At 39.8% G+C, this 18,286-nt stretch overlaps 1 long non-coding RNA gene across 1 annotated transcript; it reads left to right on the top strand.

Moving 5' to 3' along the window:
• The first annotated feature begins 558 nt into the window (after positions 1-558).
• LOC125524843 lies at positions 559-1,036 on the top strand. The gene is made up of 3 exons (XR_007290981.1): positions 559-607; positions 697-820; positions 958-1,036. It is a non-coding gene; the product is annotated as an uncharacterized LOC125524843 (long non-coding RNA).
• The last annotated feature ends 17,250 nt before the right edge of the window (positions 1,037-18,286 follow it).

Here is an 18,286-nt window from a genome sequence, read left to right as displayed (position 1 = left end):
CCGCCCACACCATACACTCACACCATCATCATCATGCATGGAGAACGCGAAGCGAAGACGACCACACGGCTTAATCGAAGGTATCTCGCGGAGCAACCCGCGGGAGTAATTAACCGGGAGCTTTTCGAGGCCCCGGCAATCAGGAGACCGCACATCGCCATAGTCAGGCAGGCCGCGCTAGTAGGCCACGGAGCACAACCATTTTTTTATGGGATCTTGTAATTTTATTCATCCAAAGAGATAAATGAAATACTTGTTTTCGGTATCACTTTTCTTTGTGTACTACGGTACACTGGCACGCCAGCATTTTTCTTTTTCCCCGGCGCATGAGAGAAATCAAACATCTCCTCTTCCCTTCTCACGGAGTGCCCTTTAAGATTTTTTTCGTGTCAAACAAAAATAAACTGAGAAAGTGAGAAATAAAGAAGATAAGGGGGAGTAGTTACGAACGCCCGTACTCTTTATTTATTCTGTGATATAAGTGTTTTCTTGCCCCGCATGCTATCGAGGCTGGCTGCAGAAATGTATTTACCTGAGATGCCTGTCCATCTGCTGCAGGTAAAAGCACAAGACTATCCCCACATTCTTGTCACTGCTGGCTTAAATGGTATGGCCCTTGGATTCTGAGTTTCTGTTGGCTACTGTTAGCTGTTAACATCAGATTATCCTCACAGCTAACTACTCCGTGACAAACAGATCCTCGCGTGATGTACTCGGAGCCTGCTAAGTTCGTGGCGAAGCTGAGGGAGCTGAAGACAGACGACAACCTCCTGCTGTTCAAGTGCGAGCTCGGCGCCGGGCACTTCTCCAAGTCGGGGAGGTAAATAAAAAGCAAAGGAGACATTACTCCTTTGCGTTTGATTTCTTCTTTTTTGACGTGGCATGCTGTTATTAGTGCCAAAAAGGAACAAATAAAATTGTGCTTTTCGGCCTAACTGTTGTTGTTTTAACTTGCAGGTTTGAGAAGTTGCCAGAAGACGCCTTCACCTACGCATTCATCCTCAAGGCGCTGGGCATGATTCCTCCTACAACGGCTTCTTCGCTGTGACGTGCACACATAGATTTAATTTTTTAAACACTTCTTCTGATTTGCCCAAAAAGGTGGAGAAAGAATGACACTTGAATAGTCGTGGTCTGTGAGGGAGTGGACTGGCAACTGAATCTGTGACACTAAATTTGGCAAGAATGGGAGGATCGATCCTTTGTTTTGGTATCGTGGTTTGGTCTGATGACAAGGAAGTGCAATCTCTTTCTAACTTGTGCATTAGACGTGCGCTGAAGCACAAGATAGGAAGTGCAATCCTTGTTTTGCTACCATGGTTTGGTTTGATGATGGGAAATCGAACTCATGATTCATTAATCCAGCAGCTAATCCACCTAGGTGTTTCATTAATTGCCTTTTATTTAAACTCTCATTCTGCCCAATTGATGGGCTTGATTGCCCTGTCTGATAGATAATTCATCATGCCATGAATAGTAAATTACACTTGGTAAATGTACATACACATCGCCAGCCACAACTGTTGTGCTTTGGGACATCCTGATTCCTGAGGCAAGTTCTCCTTACAGCCAAAACATGTTGCAAGGCATGAGCTCCAGAAATGAGTGACTGATAAGTAAATGAGCAATGCACATCAATGACAGCCCAAAACTAAAGTGGACTTGGTGCAAGAAAGACGGATTGCACATGATGCAGGTTAACAATAATGATTTCTTTCACTAGAGGGCTTGGTACCTTTACAAGTATAGAATTGTCAGCCAAAACAGTTATACTTCGAACAAAGTCGTCCCAAAGCCAGATCATGGGTATAATCATTTATCTGGCAAGCTCTGAACTCCCAGGAACAAATGCAAAAATTAAAGTGAGCAATGGACACACAGAACAGCCAACAATTAAGGTGCAAATAAGCAGACTTGCACATGATGCAGGATGACAATTATAATTCCTTTCATCAGTGAGCCTGGTTACATCCATTCAGCAGAAAATAAAACTTTGACCTACATAAGTTGGAAAGGTAGACTACAACAGGTAGAGCAAAATTCACAAGAGCAGCAGCTCCAAGCCTCTGTATCATCTTGCTCAACGACATCCGGTGATGCTTGCACTAGATCGCTAGCTTTACAAAAATCATCCCAATCGATTTGTGATCGCCGCTATCTCCTCTCGCTCGTTTTTCTTCTTTTCTTGTTCCTTTGGACAGCCTCTCCATGACGCCTGTATCATACACAAACACACCATAACTGCATCGTAAGGAACCTCGAAAAGAGAAGCAAAGTTCCGAAAACATAGAGCAAGTTTGAGCACAAGATGTAACCGTGCATAATCAATCAGTATGAGCTAAATTTAATTGAACTTCTTCAGCCAAAACCGATCGGATACTCAAATGAGTTACCCATCTTGCATCTGCTTTCGTTTCCTCTTGACACCGGTTGGCTTTATTGCTTGATCTTTGCTGCGCCGCCTGAACGCCTCAGAATCACTACTGCTGAATGAATTCATAGTTGTGTTCAAAATCTGCCCCTTTGGCACACAAATTCATAAATAGCTGAATGTCCTATAATAGGAGCAAGTGTTTGGTACCGAGGGCCCGCAGTGTGCGTAGATCGAAGGCGTCGGCGAGGTGGGGGCGGCCGGCCGTCTCGGCCCGCTTCACGGCCAGCATCTTCAGGCTGATGAGGAGATCCTGCACCACCAACCACCACCACCGCGGCACCATTAAAAACCTGTCGTATTAAAGGCGAGAAATCAAGAGCTGGGAAAGGGGCGGCGTCACCGACGAGCTCGGGCTCGGAGAGGGGTTTCGCCGGCGGCGGGAGGCGCCATGAGGAGGAGGAAGAGGGGTTCGCTTCCCGGTCTTTGGGCCAGTTCTTTTGGGCGATTCTACCAGAATCGTCCCCCTCCCCAGCTTCTCCCATAATCACCACTTCATATGTTTTTTACAATCCTAGCTAATTAGACCTTAACTAAATAGGATTGTAAAAAAAATATGAAGTGGCGATTCTGGGAGAAGCTGGGGAGGGGGGCGATTCTGGGAGAATCACCGAAAAGAACTGGCCTTTCTTCTTCCCTGGGTGTGTGTTGGGCTTTGGTTGGCGAGACCACCAGGCCCGTGGATGGAGACGCCTGGTTCATCATCACAACTATCACTGGCCAACGGGCCTCTGCTACATGTCTTGCATTATCTGAAGCGTTTGGTGTGATCGGGCCAGCCCACTAGCTATTTTTTTGTTTTCATTATAAAGTTTTGTATATGTCAACAACATTTTTGTAGTACACGTTTCACATTTTCCAAAATTAACATTATTAATACATGGTCAATATTTTTCTATTACACATTTTTTCAAATGCTTGATTAGCATTTTTTAAACAATATTAATATTTTCTGAATAATTGGTCAACAATTTACCTTTACAAAATTTTAAAGGTAAATAATTGTTCAACACTTGTTCAAATTTTTTGCAAATTCTTGATTAACATTTTTATACACATGATCCCCGGGTACCGAGCTCGAATTCGCCCTATAGTGAGTCGTATTACAATTCACTGGCCGTCGTTTTACAAGTCGCAAATGGAAAACCAACATTACACAAATAATGCCTTCAAAAATCCTTTCAAACGCTTGATTAATAATTTTGTATACATGGCAAAAAATTCATCATTTTCTTAATACATGGTAAACAATTTTACTATACACATTTAACATTTTCTCAAATGCTTGATCAACATTTGTCAAATACTTGTTCAACATTTCTTCTATACATATTTAACAAATTTCAGATGCTTGATCAACATTTTTCAAATACTTGCACAAGAAAAATTAAAATGCTGGATTAGCATTTTTAAAATACATGATCAATTTTTATACACATTTTTATGCGTTTTCATATATATGATAAAAAGTTTATCTATACACATTTATCAAATGTTTTAATAGAGTTTTTTTATAATATATATGTATTTAGAATATTTTAAAGTATGAACAAAAGCAAAAAACGAAACAGAAAATGTAGAAAAGAAAACAGAAAAAGGAGTCTGTGGCCTCCTGGGCCAGCCCATGTCAGTTTCCACTTCAGCAAGGGTTCCTACTCTCTAGGAGACGGCGAGATATAGGAGTGCCCGAGCGAGAGGGGGATCAAACCTAAGACCTCCAGGCACTTTCGTCACACTGATAGCCAATGAGGCAACATTGAGTTCATGTTAAACTACTTGGGCGCAACCTATTAGAAGGAAAGGAGCCAGTTTAACACAAAATTTCTGGTTTATTTGTTTTTTCTTTCTCAATTATCTTCTGTGTTATTCGGTTTTGTTCCATTTTTTTCTTTTTCTGTACCTTTTTCCATTTTCTGTTTTTCATTCTTTTTAATTTGTTTTGTTTGTTTACAATGTTTTTTCATTTTATTTTGTTATTTTTCTTTTTTCTTCTCCAGTTTTTTTATTCTTTCTACATTTGTTTCATCGTTTCATTTTCCATTTTTTTTCTTTTTGGTTTGCTTTGTTTTTGTCTCCGTTTTCATATTTTGGTTTTCTTGCGAAAGACTTAGGCGTACACTCCAAGACGTCTCCTGCCGCCTCCATGCCTACCCGTGTATATAAGCTAGAGGGTTTAGCCTATAGAGGGGATCTAATCACAATTACATTCACCTAGCCCTATAGTCAGGTCTCTCCTTACGATCTCAAGGTAGATCAAGCTTGTACTCGGTACATCATCATCAATACTCACTCCGTTTCAGAATATAAGGTGTATTGGTTTCTGTGTAAGTCAACCATTTAAAAGTTTGACCAAGATTATAGAACAAAATAGAAATATTTGCAATACCTAATACCTTTCATGATCGATCAAATGATATAAATTTCATATTTGTGTATATTGATATATTTTTTCTAGAAACTTGGTCAAACATGCACTCGTTTGACTTTTGAAAAAACAAATACACCTTATATAAAGGAATGGAGGGGGTACAATCAAAGAAGAACATAGGGTATTACATGTTCATCAGGGCCCGAACCTAGGTAAATACTGTCTCCTTCGCTCTTGTTACCACCGATCCGGGATCCACAACTCGGGACCCCCTACCCCGAGGTCTACCGGTTTTACCATCGACATTCATGAATTCAAAAAAGTTTGTGAGATTGATTTTTTTTTACTAATTTGAGTAAAAAATAACAAATTTGAAATATGATCACAAGTTTGAAAAAAGTTAGCGGATTTGAAAAAGTTCATGAAATTGAAAAAAGTTCACATGTTTGGAAACAAGTTCAAAGCTAAAAGTTCGCAACTTTGAAAAAAAATTCAAGAAATTTCAAGAAGTTCATGAGAAAAAATAATGAACTTTAAAAAAAATCAAGAAGTTGGAAAAGGTTCAGGGCTAAAAGTTCATGCACACGAAAAAAGTTCACAAATTTGGAAAAAAAATCATGGGCTAAAAAAATCATGAATTTGAAAACAAATACATCTTATATAAAGGAATGGAAGGAGTACAATCAAAGCAGAACATAGGGTATTACCTCTTCATCAGGGCCTGAACCTAGGTAAATACTATCTCCTTCGCTCTTGTTACCACCAATCCGGGATCCACAACTCGGGACACTCTACCCCAAGGTCTACCGGTTTTACCATCGACATTCATGAATTCAAAAAGTTTCTGAAATTGATTTTTTTACTAATTTTAGGAAAAATATAAGAAATTTGAAATATGATCACAAGTTGGAAAAAGTTAGCGGATTTGAAAAAGTTCACATGTTTCGAAACAAGTTCAAAGCAAAAAGTTCACGGCTTTGAAAAAATTCAACAAATTTCAAGAATTTCATGATAAAAAAATCATGAAGTTTAAAAAAAAATCAAGAAGTTGAAAAAGGTTCAGGGCTAAAAGTTCATGCACACGAAAAAAGTTCACAAATTTGGAAAATAGTTCACGGGCTAAAAAAATTCATGAATTTGAAACAATTAGATGAATTTGAAAAAAATTCACAGGCTAACAAAATTCATGAATTTGAAAACAAATACACCTTATATAAAGGAATGGAGGGAGTACAATCAAAGCAGAACATATGGTATTACCTCTTCATCAGGGCCCGAACCTAGGTAAATACTGTCTCCTTCGCTCTTGTTACCACCGATCCGGGATCCACAACTCGAGACACCCTACCCCGAGGTCTACCGGTTTTACCATCGACATTCATGAATTCAAAAAAGTTTGTGAGATTGATTTTTTTACTAATTTGAGTAAAACATAACAAATTTGAAATATGATCACAAGTTTGAAAAAAGTTAGCGGATTTGAAAAAGTTCATGAAATTGAAAAAGTTCACATGCTTGGAAACAAGTTCAAAGCTAAAAGTTCACGACTTTGAAAAAAAATCAACAAATTTCAAGAAGTTCATGAGAAAAAAATCATGAAGTTTTTAAAAAAATCAAGAAGTTGAAAAAGGTTCAGGGCTAAAAGTTCATGCACACGAAAAAAGTTCACAAATATGGGAAAAAGTTCACGGGCTAAAAAAATTCATGAATTTGAAAAAAATTCACAGGCTAAAAAAATTCATGAATTTGAAAACAAATACACCTTATATAAAGGAATGGAGGGAGTACAATCAAAGCAGAACATATGGTATTACCTCTTCATCAGGGCCTGATCCTAGGTAAATACTGTCTCCTTCGCTCTTGTTACCACCGATCCGGGATCCACAACTCGAGACACCCTACCTCGAGCTCTACCGGTTTTACCATCGACATTCATGAATTCAAAAAAGTTTGTGAAATTGATTTTTTTACTAATTTGAGTAAAAAAATAACAAATTTGAAATATGATTACAAGTTTGAAAAAATTTAGTGGATTTGAAAAAGTTCATGAAATTGAAAAAAGTTCACATGTTTGGAAACAAGTTCAAAGCTAAAAGTTCACGGCTTTGAAAAAAAATTCAAGAGATTTCAAGAAGTTCATGAAATTAGAAAAAAATCACGAAGTTTTAAAAAAAATAAAGAAGTTGAAAAAGGTTCGGGGCTAAAAGTTCATGCACACGAAAAAAGTTCACAAATTTGGAAAAAAGTTCACGGGCTAAAAAAATTCATGAATTTGAAAAGAAATACACGAATTTGAAAAAGTTTCAGAAAAGAATGAGAAAAATATTTGAAAAGAAATCCCAAAAAGAAAAAAAAGGAACGAAAAAGAAGAAGAAAACCCGAGTAAAAGAACAACAGAAAATCAGACCGCGCACGCATATATAGAAAAGGAAAAAGAAAAAGCAAAAGGTCACACCAAGTTGGCTGTTCCAAACTCCCAATTGGTTATCCCCTTGACGAATGAATATTTCTTGAAGATTAAAAAAAAAGCTAAATGGGCCGAGGAAATGCCGCAGGTGTAACAGTGTATCAGAATCTTTCGCGTAAGTGATTGAAATAAGAAGAGAAGAAATAAGCTAGTCATTCAACGAATTCTTTCTTATATAGTAGCATTCAAGTTTCTCACACAACTGACTGTAAAGCGTACTCCAAACTTTTAAATAGAAGATAGATGGGTGATAGGTGATTCGAACTCAGTTTTTTCTTTTCTTTTGGACTACCATGTGATTTTAACTGCGGTCCTCAAGGCATATGCATGCACATCAACCTGTGCGTGGCAGACATCACGTGACACCGCTAAAGCACTAGTATTTCCTAGTACTACTTGGCTTCAGATCTCGGGCTGGTGGATGACTAGTGCTGTCGTGGTCTTCAAGGCTCTGCATTCCCAGGCAACGCTGTCCTCTTCAGCCGGTGCGAGACAGACATCATCAGTAGAGAGATTTATATGTATATAATATTTTTCCTAAATCAAACTGCTTAAGGTTTGACCATGTGTATATGGAAAATGCATCATGTGACTAATTTTAATATTGTTATCTTTAGTATTATAAATGTTCATATATCTTAATATGAAGTTTGGTCAAATTTCACGAAAATTGAGACATAACTTATAAGAGGTGTAATCTGTAATAGCATCCTTACACGTCCGAGACCACCATCAATCATGCATTCCTTACTGATTCATTACCTCCAGGATCGTTTGTTCAAATTACCTGCATGTATCCACTAGCGTTAGGCGTGCAAAGTGAACTAAAATAATTCAACCTGGCAGCTAGCTAATTAGGCCCGTCCAATGCAACTGTCTGCTAGTCTTATTGCGTGCTGCACCCACCAGTAGTTAATTAGCTCCCTCCAACGTACCTGTCTGCTAATGTTCAAGTGTAGATTATATATGACGGCCGCGACTAGCGTTTGGCACGGCCCGTCTCTGGTAGATCCGTTGCACCTACGAGGCCTGAGAAAAAAAAAGATATCCCATTTTAGTTTATCATCGAAAGATATATGTCATCTGTACACATAATGAATAAAATTAATGTCGAGTTATTATCAATTTTTTTATATAGAATTTAATGGTGAACACAGCGAAAGAATCATTTGTCACCTTCTAGGGCTACGACGTACTCCTTGGTACCGTTCTTGGTACTCCCTTCTTTCTGTTTATAGGTCTCAATTGAAAAATCCCACTAACCAAGATAGATGGTGAGTGGTGGAATACTTTTTTTAGTTTGCAAAAGCATCAAATTAATGCTCTTGTTTTCCTTAAAAAATTATGTTTACCAATGTATTAATTGCAATGCATGCATGCAGAAAATACATGCATTGGTCAATTTTCTCTTAATACTCCCTCCATCACGGTTTAGAAGGCATTTTTGGAAATTCTCTGGGACCTAAGTGACTATCCATTGGTTGTAAAATAGGCTAAAAAATAGCATTAACACTACGCATGCATATAGAAATTGTATATCAAAGTACTAATAGCTACAAGAAATAAATACAATGGGCCCTAAACCTTGTCTATTATGGAAACGCACGCAAATTTAACTGTGCCTTCTAAACTGTGACGGAGGGAGTACTTGTATGCAATGATTTAATGCACTTTGAAATCTGAATTTATGATGGGGAACAACCAAATTGAGCCTTATAAAATAGGAAAACTAAATTTTAAGATAAGCCTTATAAACCGAAAATGAGGGAGTATATTGTTTCCTTGGCATCCTTCTAGGGCTACAAAAACACAGTACTAGATCGATATGGTACTTGAGCTAGCTAGCAGACTTGAAGGATGCCCGCAAAATATGGTGAACATGACCAGAGTAGTGTCCCGAGGAACCTCCTTGGCCCCCTCGTGAGATAATCTTGAAAACGAATGACGAGGAGTGTCGAAGGTTTATTTTTCTTATAAAGATAGTTGAAATACGAGAAGGCGGAGTAAACTATTTGGCTAGCTAGCATACAAATTTTGCGCAGATCTAGAGAAAATTTGCATGTGTTATATAAAGAACTAATCGCTGCCGGTAAAGCCAAGACTCTAAAATCAATACTCGGCTTGTAGAAGCAAATCTAAGAGTTTTACGGTTTCCCCTCTTTAGTTTTTGGTGTGCTGCCAACGGTGTTCTTTCAGTCTTACGGTTTCCCCTCTTTAGTTTTTTGTTTTCTGCCAAGGCAGTGCTGCTGCTAGCCTTCCCGTGCTTGTAATGGATGTTTTTCTGTAATACTCCGGTTTCGTTGGTAATTGTCTAAAAGTAAAGGGAAAAAACAGATAACGAGTTGTGAAAGGAAAACAACGAGCGGTTGATGAAGACAGAAGACGGGAAGATAACAGAAAGCTCAACAATGCTGATATTATGGAAAACCATCCATTAGAAGGAATTAAGCCAATACAGTAATTGAGCTAATAGAGGATGCTAAACTAATCAATGGTCCAGTAATTAAGCTACTACTAATACAGGCTGCTAAACTAATCGCTACACTATAGTAACAAATAGTACTCACGCGGGTGGCCGACCGGCCGGTCTTCAAAGCGCATTCGCATCAGCTTGCACGCCGGACTGCTTATATTTTACTTAGGCTTCTTTTGGTTAATAGGATAGGATTATCGTAGGAATAGGAATTTTGTAGGAAATGAGATGACATGTATCTCTAATCCTATGAGTAGGAATAGAAAACAAGATGTCATTTGATTGACACCAAAAGAATTTTTTCATTGAGTCTAGACTCATTTTTATTTTCTTATGAAATGTGGAGGATAGGAACCAATCCTATGTAGGAATAAGAATCCATTCCTATGAATCAAAGAGCTCTAAAAAAAATCCTATAAAAATCCTATCCTCTAGAATTCTTATAAAATTCCTCCAAACCAAAAAAGGCCTTAAAGTTTCTCGTGGAGGTAAACTTATCACTGCTAGTAAAGCATCCCATGAAGCTAAACTAATCAACTGCCAGTAAACCATAGCATCCATGGAGGAAGACTAAAATCAAACAAGAAAGTTATGGACTACTTAGTATCTTGTGCTTTCACTCTGGTGGCAAGACCGGTCCTCGAGGCGCATCAAACCTGTGTGTGCCAGACAGCACGTGGCAGCACTAAGCAAAACAAAGCCCCAGATTTGGCGCGTCCCCTTGTCAAGCCTCCTTCACACACCGAGAGCATTTACGGCCGGACCTCCCGTCTCAAATGCCCGGATAGACTTATCGATCAGCGGGTCAAAATAAAATCATCCAACCGGATCTCTCAAACTGTGGACAAACATCTGGTTGACCGGCACCTCTCATATCCGGCCCAAATATAGGGGGAGGGGGGGGGGGGGGGGGGGGCGGCCCGGGGACGCATCCGCCTGACAGGCTTGTCCCACCACTACGAGGAGGAGATGGCTATCCACATTGCGTTGAGCGATCAAAGGTGGAGAGCGGCGGCTGCTCCTGATCTGGAGCGTTGCTGCAGCTCCTGCACCAGCGCAACGCGGATGCTAGAGCTGCACACTCCTAGCGCGCGCACAGCGACGCCAGGACAGCGCACTCCGCACCTCCCCCGCGCTGTCTCCTTTCCCTACCGGCCGCTCCTCCACGCGGGCAGTGGTGGGTGCTAGTGCCCGTTCTGCCTGCCCGCATGCACACTCCAGAAGCACAGGCGCGTGTTGCACACCGCAAGAGGCAGCGTGCACGGGAGAGGGATGCGGCGAAGCAGTCCGCACGCCGCCGCCACAGGATGCAGGCGGACCCCGACGAGGATGCGTGGCTAATTTGCATGGGTCTATGATACGTCTCCAACATATCTATAATTTTTGATTGTTTCATGCTATTATATTATCTGTTTTGAATGTTTTATATTTATTAATATGCTATTTTATATGATTTTTGGTACTAACCTATTAATCTAGAGCCCAATGCCAGTTTCTGTTTTTTTCCTTATTTTAGAGTTTCGCAGAAAAGGAATACCAAATGGAGTCCAAACGGAATAAAACTTTCGCGATGGTTTTTCTTGGACCAGAAGACACCCAGGAGACTTGGAGTGCAAGTCAGAAGAGCCGCGAGGCGGCCACAAGGGTGGAGGGGGCGCACCCCCAACCTTCTGGGCCCCTCGATGACCTCCTGACCTAGATCTTTCTCCTATATATACTCTTATACCCCAAAAACATTCAGGGGAGCCACGAAACCACTTTTTCACCGTCGCAACCTTCTGTACCCGCGAGATCCCATCTTGGGGCCTTTTCCGGCATCCTGCCGGAGGGGGATTCGATCACGGAGGGCTTCTACATCAACACCATTGCCTCTCCGATGAAGCGTGATTAGTTTATCACAGACCTACGGGTCCATAGTTAGTAGCTTGCTGGCTTCTTCTCTCTTTGATTCTCAATACAAAGTTCTCCTCGATGTTCTTGGAGATCTATTCGATGTAATACTCTTTTGCGGTGTGTTTGCCGAGATCCGATGAATTGTGGATTTATGATCAACTTATCTATGAATATTATTTGAATCTCCTTTGAATTCTTTTATGCATGATTTGATATCTTTGCAAGTCTCTTTGAACTATCGATTTGGTTTGGCCAACTAGATTGGTTTTTCTTGCAATGGAAGAAGTTCTTAGCTTTGGGTTCAATCTTGCGGTGTCCTTTTCCAGTGACAGTAGGGGCAGCAAGGCACGTATTGTACTGTTGCCATCAAGGATAAAAAGATGGGGTTTTCATCATATTGCTTGAGTTAATTCCTCTACATCATGTCATCTTGCTTAAGGCGTTACTCCGTTCTTTATAAACTTAATACTCTAGATGCATGCTGGATAACGGTCAATGTGTGGAGTAATAGTAGTAGATGCAAAATCATTTCGGTCTACTTGAAACAGACATGATGCCTATATTCATGATCATTGCCTTAGATATCGTCATAACTTTACGCTTTTCTATCAATTGCTCGGCAGTAATTTGTTCACCCACCGTAATAATTTCTATCTTGAGAGAAGCCTCTAGTGAAACCTATGGCCCCCGTGTCTATTTTCCATCTTATAAGTTTCTACAATTCTAGTTTCCTATTTACTTTCTTTTGCAATCTTTACTTTCCGTTCCATAAACCAAAATACCAAAAAAAATTACTTTACCATTTATCCATCTTTACCAGATATCACTTTGCGAATAACCGTGAAGGGATTGACAACCCCTTTGTCGCGTTGGTTGCAAGTTGGTGTATGTTTGTGCAGGTATTCGGTGGCTTGTTGCGTTGTCTCCTACTAGATTGATACCTTGGTTCTCAAAACTGAGGGAAATACTTACGCTACTTTGCTGCATCACCCTTTCCTCGTCAAGGAAAAAACCAATGCAAGCTCAAGAGGTAGCAAGAAGGGTTTCTGGCACTGTTGCCGGGGAGATCTACGCCAAACCAAGACATACCTAGTACCCATCATAAACTCTCATCCCTCGTATTATATTATTTTCCATGTGCCTCTCGTTTTCCTCTCCCTCACTTCTAAAACGATTTTCGAAAAGATTTTCCTTTTCTTCGCCCTTCTTTCCGTTCGTCTTTTCGTTTGCCTTTATGTCTTACTTGCCTCATTTGCTTGTTTGGTTGGAATAATTGTGTATTTATTGCAAATCAGAGAACCTAAGATTTATGGATCTTCACCCACTTGCAAATATTTTTAAGAGATCCAATTATGATGAACCAATTGCTAGTGAGTTGAGTGCACTAGATTATCTTTATGAGGTTTTGATTGAAATTCGTGAATCTGAAAATTGTGATGAAGTGTTGAAAGAAGAAAATTATAAAGTGATTCATGATAGCTCCTTGAATGAAAAGCATGATTGCAATGATGTTATTATAAATTCTATTAATGTCAATTGTGTTAATGATATGAAAAACCCTAAGCTTGGGGATGCTAGTTTTGCTATGTCCACTATTTGTTGCAATGATCATGATTGGGGTGATTCTTCTTATGATCTTGAAAATTTATTCAAGCCCCATGATGAATATGAGATTGATAATAATGTTTGCAATAATATTGAAAGTGGGTTTGGAAGAGTGTCAACTTTAGATCCCACATATTTGGATAATATTCAATCTTATGAATTTTTTGATAAAAGTGGGTTTGGAGAGGTCATGACTTATGGTTGTAGAAATTTTTATGTTACTAAATTACCTCTCTTCATGTTGAGATTGCTATCGTCTCTTTCTTCTTCCTTGCATATCCTAGTTTTTGCTTGCCTTGATAATTTGTTTGCTTATAGAACACCTATGCATAGGAAGTATGTTAGACTGAAGTGTGTTTGTCACATGTTTTATGATGCTCTCTTTGTGCTTCAATTCTTGTCTTTCATGTGAGCATCACTGAAACCTCATTGCCTAGCTAAAAAGGCTTTAAAGAAAAGCGCTTGTTGGCAGACAACCCAATATTTTTCCTTGTTGTTTTCCAATAAAGTTTTCATCTAGCCTCTGGTTAGATGTGGTTTTGTGTTTTAATTAGTGTTTGTGCCAAGTAATACCTTTGGGATAGCCTACGGTGATAGTTGATTTGATCCTGCTGAAAAACAGAAACTTTTGCGCCCAGGAGATTAGTTTTCATTTTTAGCAGAAGCGCGATAAAATACTGATTCTTTTTGCAGAGGATTAATAAACAAATTTTCTAGGACTTCCTAATTTATCAGGAGTTTTGGAGTTACAGAAGTATTCGAAATCTCCAGATTGCTACAGACTGTTCTGTTTTTGACAGATTCTGTTTTTCGCGTGTTGTTTGCTTATTTTGATGCATCTATGGCTAGTATCGGGGGGTATGAACCATGGAAAAGTTGAAATACAGTAGATATTACACCAATATAAATAAAGAATGAGTTCACAGCAGTACCAAAAGTGGTGATTTATTTTCTTAGACTAACGGAGCTTACGAGATTTTCTGTTGTGAAGTTTTCAAGTTTTGCGTAAGTATAACACAAGTATGTATAACACTAGTATATCTCATAGTATTCAGTGAAGTATGTTGATGAACTCTCATACTTCACTTATATTATTTTGAGAGTCTTTAGAACAACATGGTAATTTGCTGTGGTTATAAAATTAGTCCCAATATGATAGGCATCCAAGAAGGATATAATAAAAACTTTCATATAAAGTGCATTGAATACTATGAGAAGTTTGATTCCTTATGATTGTTTTGAGATATGAAGATGGTGATATTAGAGTAATGCTAGTAAGTAGTTGTGAATTTGAGAAATACTTGTGTTAAGGTTTGTGAGTCCCGTAGCATGCACGTATGGTGAACCGTTATGTAACGAAGTTGGAGCATGAGATGTTTTTTGATTGTCTTCATTATGAGTGGCGGTCGGGGACGAGAGATGGTCTTTTCCTACCAATCTATCCCCCTAGGAGCATGCGCGTAGTACTTTGTTTCGATGACTAATAGATTTTTGCAATAAGTATGTGAGTTCTTTAGGACTAATGTTGAGTCCCTGGATTATACGCACTCTCACCTTTCCGCCATTGCTAGCCTCTCTAGTACCGCGCAACCTTCGCCGGTACCATAAACCCACCACATATCCTTCCTCAAAACAGCCACCATACCTATCTATTTTGGCATTTCCATAGCTATTCCAAGTTATATTGCCATGCAACTTTCCACCGTTCCGGTTTTATGACACGTTCCATCATTGTCATATTGCTTTGCATGATCATGTAGTTGGCATCGTATTTGTGGCAAAGCCACCATTCATCATTCTTTTGTACATGTCGCTCTTGATTCATTGCACATCCCGGTACATCGCCGGAGGCATTCACATAGTCATATTTTTGTTCTAGTACCGAGTTGTAATTTTTGAGTTGTAAGTAAATAGAAGTGTGATGATTTTCATTATTAGAGCATTGTCCCATGCGAGGAAAAAAAAAAAGAGAAAGGCAAAAAAAAGAGAAGGCCCCAAAAAAGAGAGAAAAGAAAAAAAGAGAAAAGAAAAAAAAGAGAAAAAGAGAGAAGGGACAATGTTACTATCCTTTTTGCCACACTTGTGCTTCAAAGTAGCACCATGATTTTCATGATAGAGAGTCTCCTATGATATCACTTTCGTATACTAGTGGGAATTTTTTATTATAAAACTTGGTTTGTATATTCCAATGGTGGGCTTCCTCAAACGCCCTAGGTCTTCATGAGCAAGCAAGTTGGATGCACACCCACTTAGTTTTCTTTTTTGATCTTTCATAGACTTATAGCTCTAGTGCATCCATTGCATGGCAATCCCTACTCACTCACATTGATATCTATTAATGGGCATCTCCATAGCCCGTTGATACGCCTAGTTGATGTGAGACTATCTCCTTCTTTTTGTCTTCTCCACAACCACCGTCTATTCCACCTATAGTGATATGTCCATGGTTCACGCTCATGTATTGCGTGAGAGTTGAAAAGGTTTGAGAACATCAAAAGTATGAAACAATTGCTTGGCTTGTCATCGGGGTTGTGCATGATTTGAATATTTTGTGTGATGAAGATGGAACATCGCCAGACTATATTATTTTGTAGGGATAAGCTTTCTTTGGCCATGTTATTTTGAGAAGACATAATTATTTTATTAGTATGCTTGAATTATTATTGTTTTTATGTCAATATTAAACTCTTGTTTTGAATCTTACGGATCTGAACATTCATGCCACAATAAAGAGAATTACATGGATAAATATGTTAGGCAACATTCCACATCAAAAATTCTGTTTTTTATTATTTACCTACTCGAGGACGGGCAGAAATTAAGCTTGGGGATGCTTGATACGTCTCCAACGTATCTATAATTTTTGATTGTTCCTTGCTATTATATTATCTATTTTGGATGTTTTATATGCATTAATATGCTATTTTATATGATTTTTGGGACTAACCTATTAACCTAGAGCCCAGTGCCAGTTTCTGTTTTTTTTCCTTGTTTTAGAGTTTCGTAGAAAAGGAATACCAAACGGAATAAAATTTTTGCGACGATTTTTCTTGGACTAGAACATACCCAGGAGACTTGGAGTGCAAGTCAGAAGAGCCGTTAGGCGGCCACAAGGGTGGAGGGCGCGCCCCCAACCTTGTGGGCCCCTTAGAGACCTCCTGACCTAGATCTTCCTCATATATATACTCTTATACCCCAAAAACATTCAGGGGAGCCACGGAACCACTTTTCCACCGCCACAACCTTCTGTACCCGTGAGATCCCAGCTTGAGGCCTTTTTCGGCATCCTGCCGGAGGGGGATTCGATCACGGAGGGCTTCTACATCAACACCATTGTCTCTCCGATGAAGCGTGAGTAGTTCATCACAGACCTACGTGTCCATAGTTAGTAGCTTGATGGTTTCTTCTCTCTCTTTGATTCTCAATACAAAGTTCTCCTTGATTTTCAAGGAGACCTATTCGATGTAATACTCTTTTTTGGTGTGTTTGCCGAGATCCGATGAATTATGGATTTATGATCAGCTTATCTATGAATATTATTTGAATCTCCTCTAAATTCTTTTATGCATGATTTGATATCTTTGCAAGTCTCTTCGAACTATCAATTTGGTTTGGCCAACTAGATTGGCTTTTCTTGCAATGGGAGAAGTGCTTAGCTTTGGGTTCAATCTTGCGGTGTCCTTTCCCAGTGAGAGTAGGGGAAGCAAGGCACATATTGTATTGTTGTCATCGAGGATAGAAAGATGGGGTTTCATCATATTGCGTGAGTTAATTCCTCTACATCATGTCATCTTGCTTAAGGCGTTACCCCGTTCTTTATGAACTTAATACTCTAGATGCATGCTGGACAACGGTCGATGTGTGGAGTAATAGTAGTAGATGCAGAATCGTTTCGGTCTACTTGACACGGACATGATGCCTATATTCATGATCACTACACTAGTAGAAAACAGGGCTATGGTCCAGGCCGGCTCAGCCCATTAGTCCCGGTTCAGTGTAGAACCGGGACCAATGTGGGCATTGGTCCCGGTTCGTGAGCCTAGGGGGCCGGCCGGGCCACGTGGGCCATTGGTCCCGGTTCGTCTGGACCTTTTGGTCCCGGTTGGTGGGACGAACCGGGACCAATGGGCCTCGCTCCTGGCCCACCACCATTGGTCCCGGTTGGTGGCTTGAACCGGGACCAAAGGCTCCCCTTTAGTCTCGATTCATGCCACCAACCGGGACCAATGAGGTGCCTATATATACCCCCTCGCGCAAGAGCAGAGCACAGTGCTCTGTTTTTTCTGGCCGAGGGGGAGCGGGCTTTGTGGTGCTCTAGCTCACCTCCTATGCACATGAGGTGTTCGATGGAATGCCCGAGCCACACTACTTAAGCTTTCTCCTCTCGAAGCTCGACCTCCAAGCTCCATTTTCCTCGATATTTGTCTAGATTTAGCGGTCCGTCACGCCCCGTCCCCGTCTTCACCGCCGTCGATCACCCGCGCCGATCTCATCACCGACACCACCGTGGTGAGCCTCTTGTTCTTATCTTCTTTCTGAAAGGAAAAATATTCTTACCTGTATGTTTAGATAGATACTTGTATCATTTTCTTACATTTATTATTGCATCTTATATAGTGCGATGGTTTTGGTATCCGCCCCCGTCGGCCCTCGTCCTGTCTATGATTCGGATTTGGTATGTATATTATCTTTATAACTATTGGTTCATTTATTGTTTATGAAAATTATGCCGACCAACGTGACATAGGTTTTATTTATCTAGGATGTATGTGAATCGGAAATGCCAACCGACCCTATTGTCGAGAGGTTAAATTTAGTTGAAGAAGAAAACAATTTGTTGAAGGAAAAAATAAAAAAAATTGAGGAGGAGAAGATGATATTGGAGTTGCATGTTGCGGATGTCGTCGATGATCACAAGATCAAGATGGATGCAATGCGCTTGAAGATTAGAAAGATTAGAAAATATGCCATTCATACCGAGGCTTGGTATCATTATGCCGTTGGATCAATTGTTACCTTGGTTGCGATTATGATCGCATTTGTTTTCGC

This window comes from Triticum urartu, chromosome 7 (assembly GCF_003073215.2).
Source record: "Triticum urartu cultivar G1812 chromosome 7, Tu2.1, whole genome shotgun sequence".
Lineage (NCBI taxonomy): Eukaryota > Viridiplantae > Streptophyta > Magnoliopsida > Poales > Poaceae > Triticum > Triticum urartu.
The sequence above is the reverse complement of the archived record's forward strand: the minus strand, read 5'-3'. Positions and strand labels throughout refer to the sequence as shown.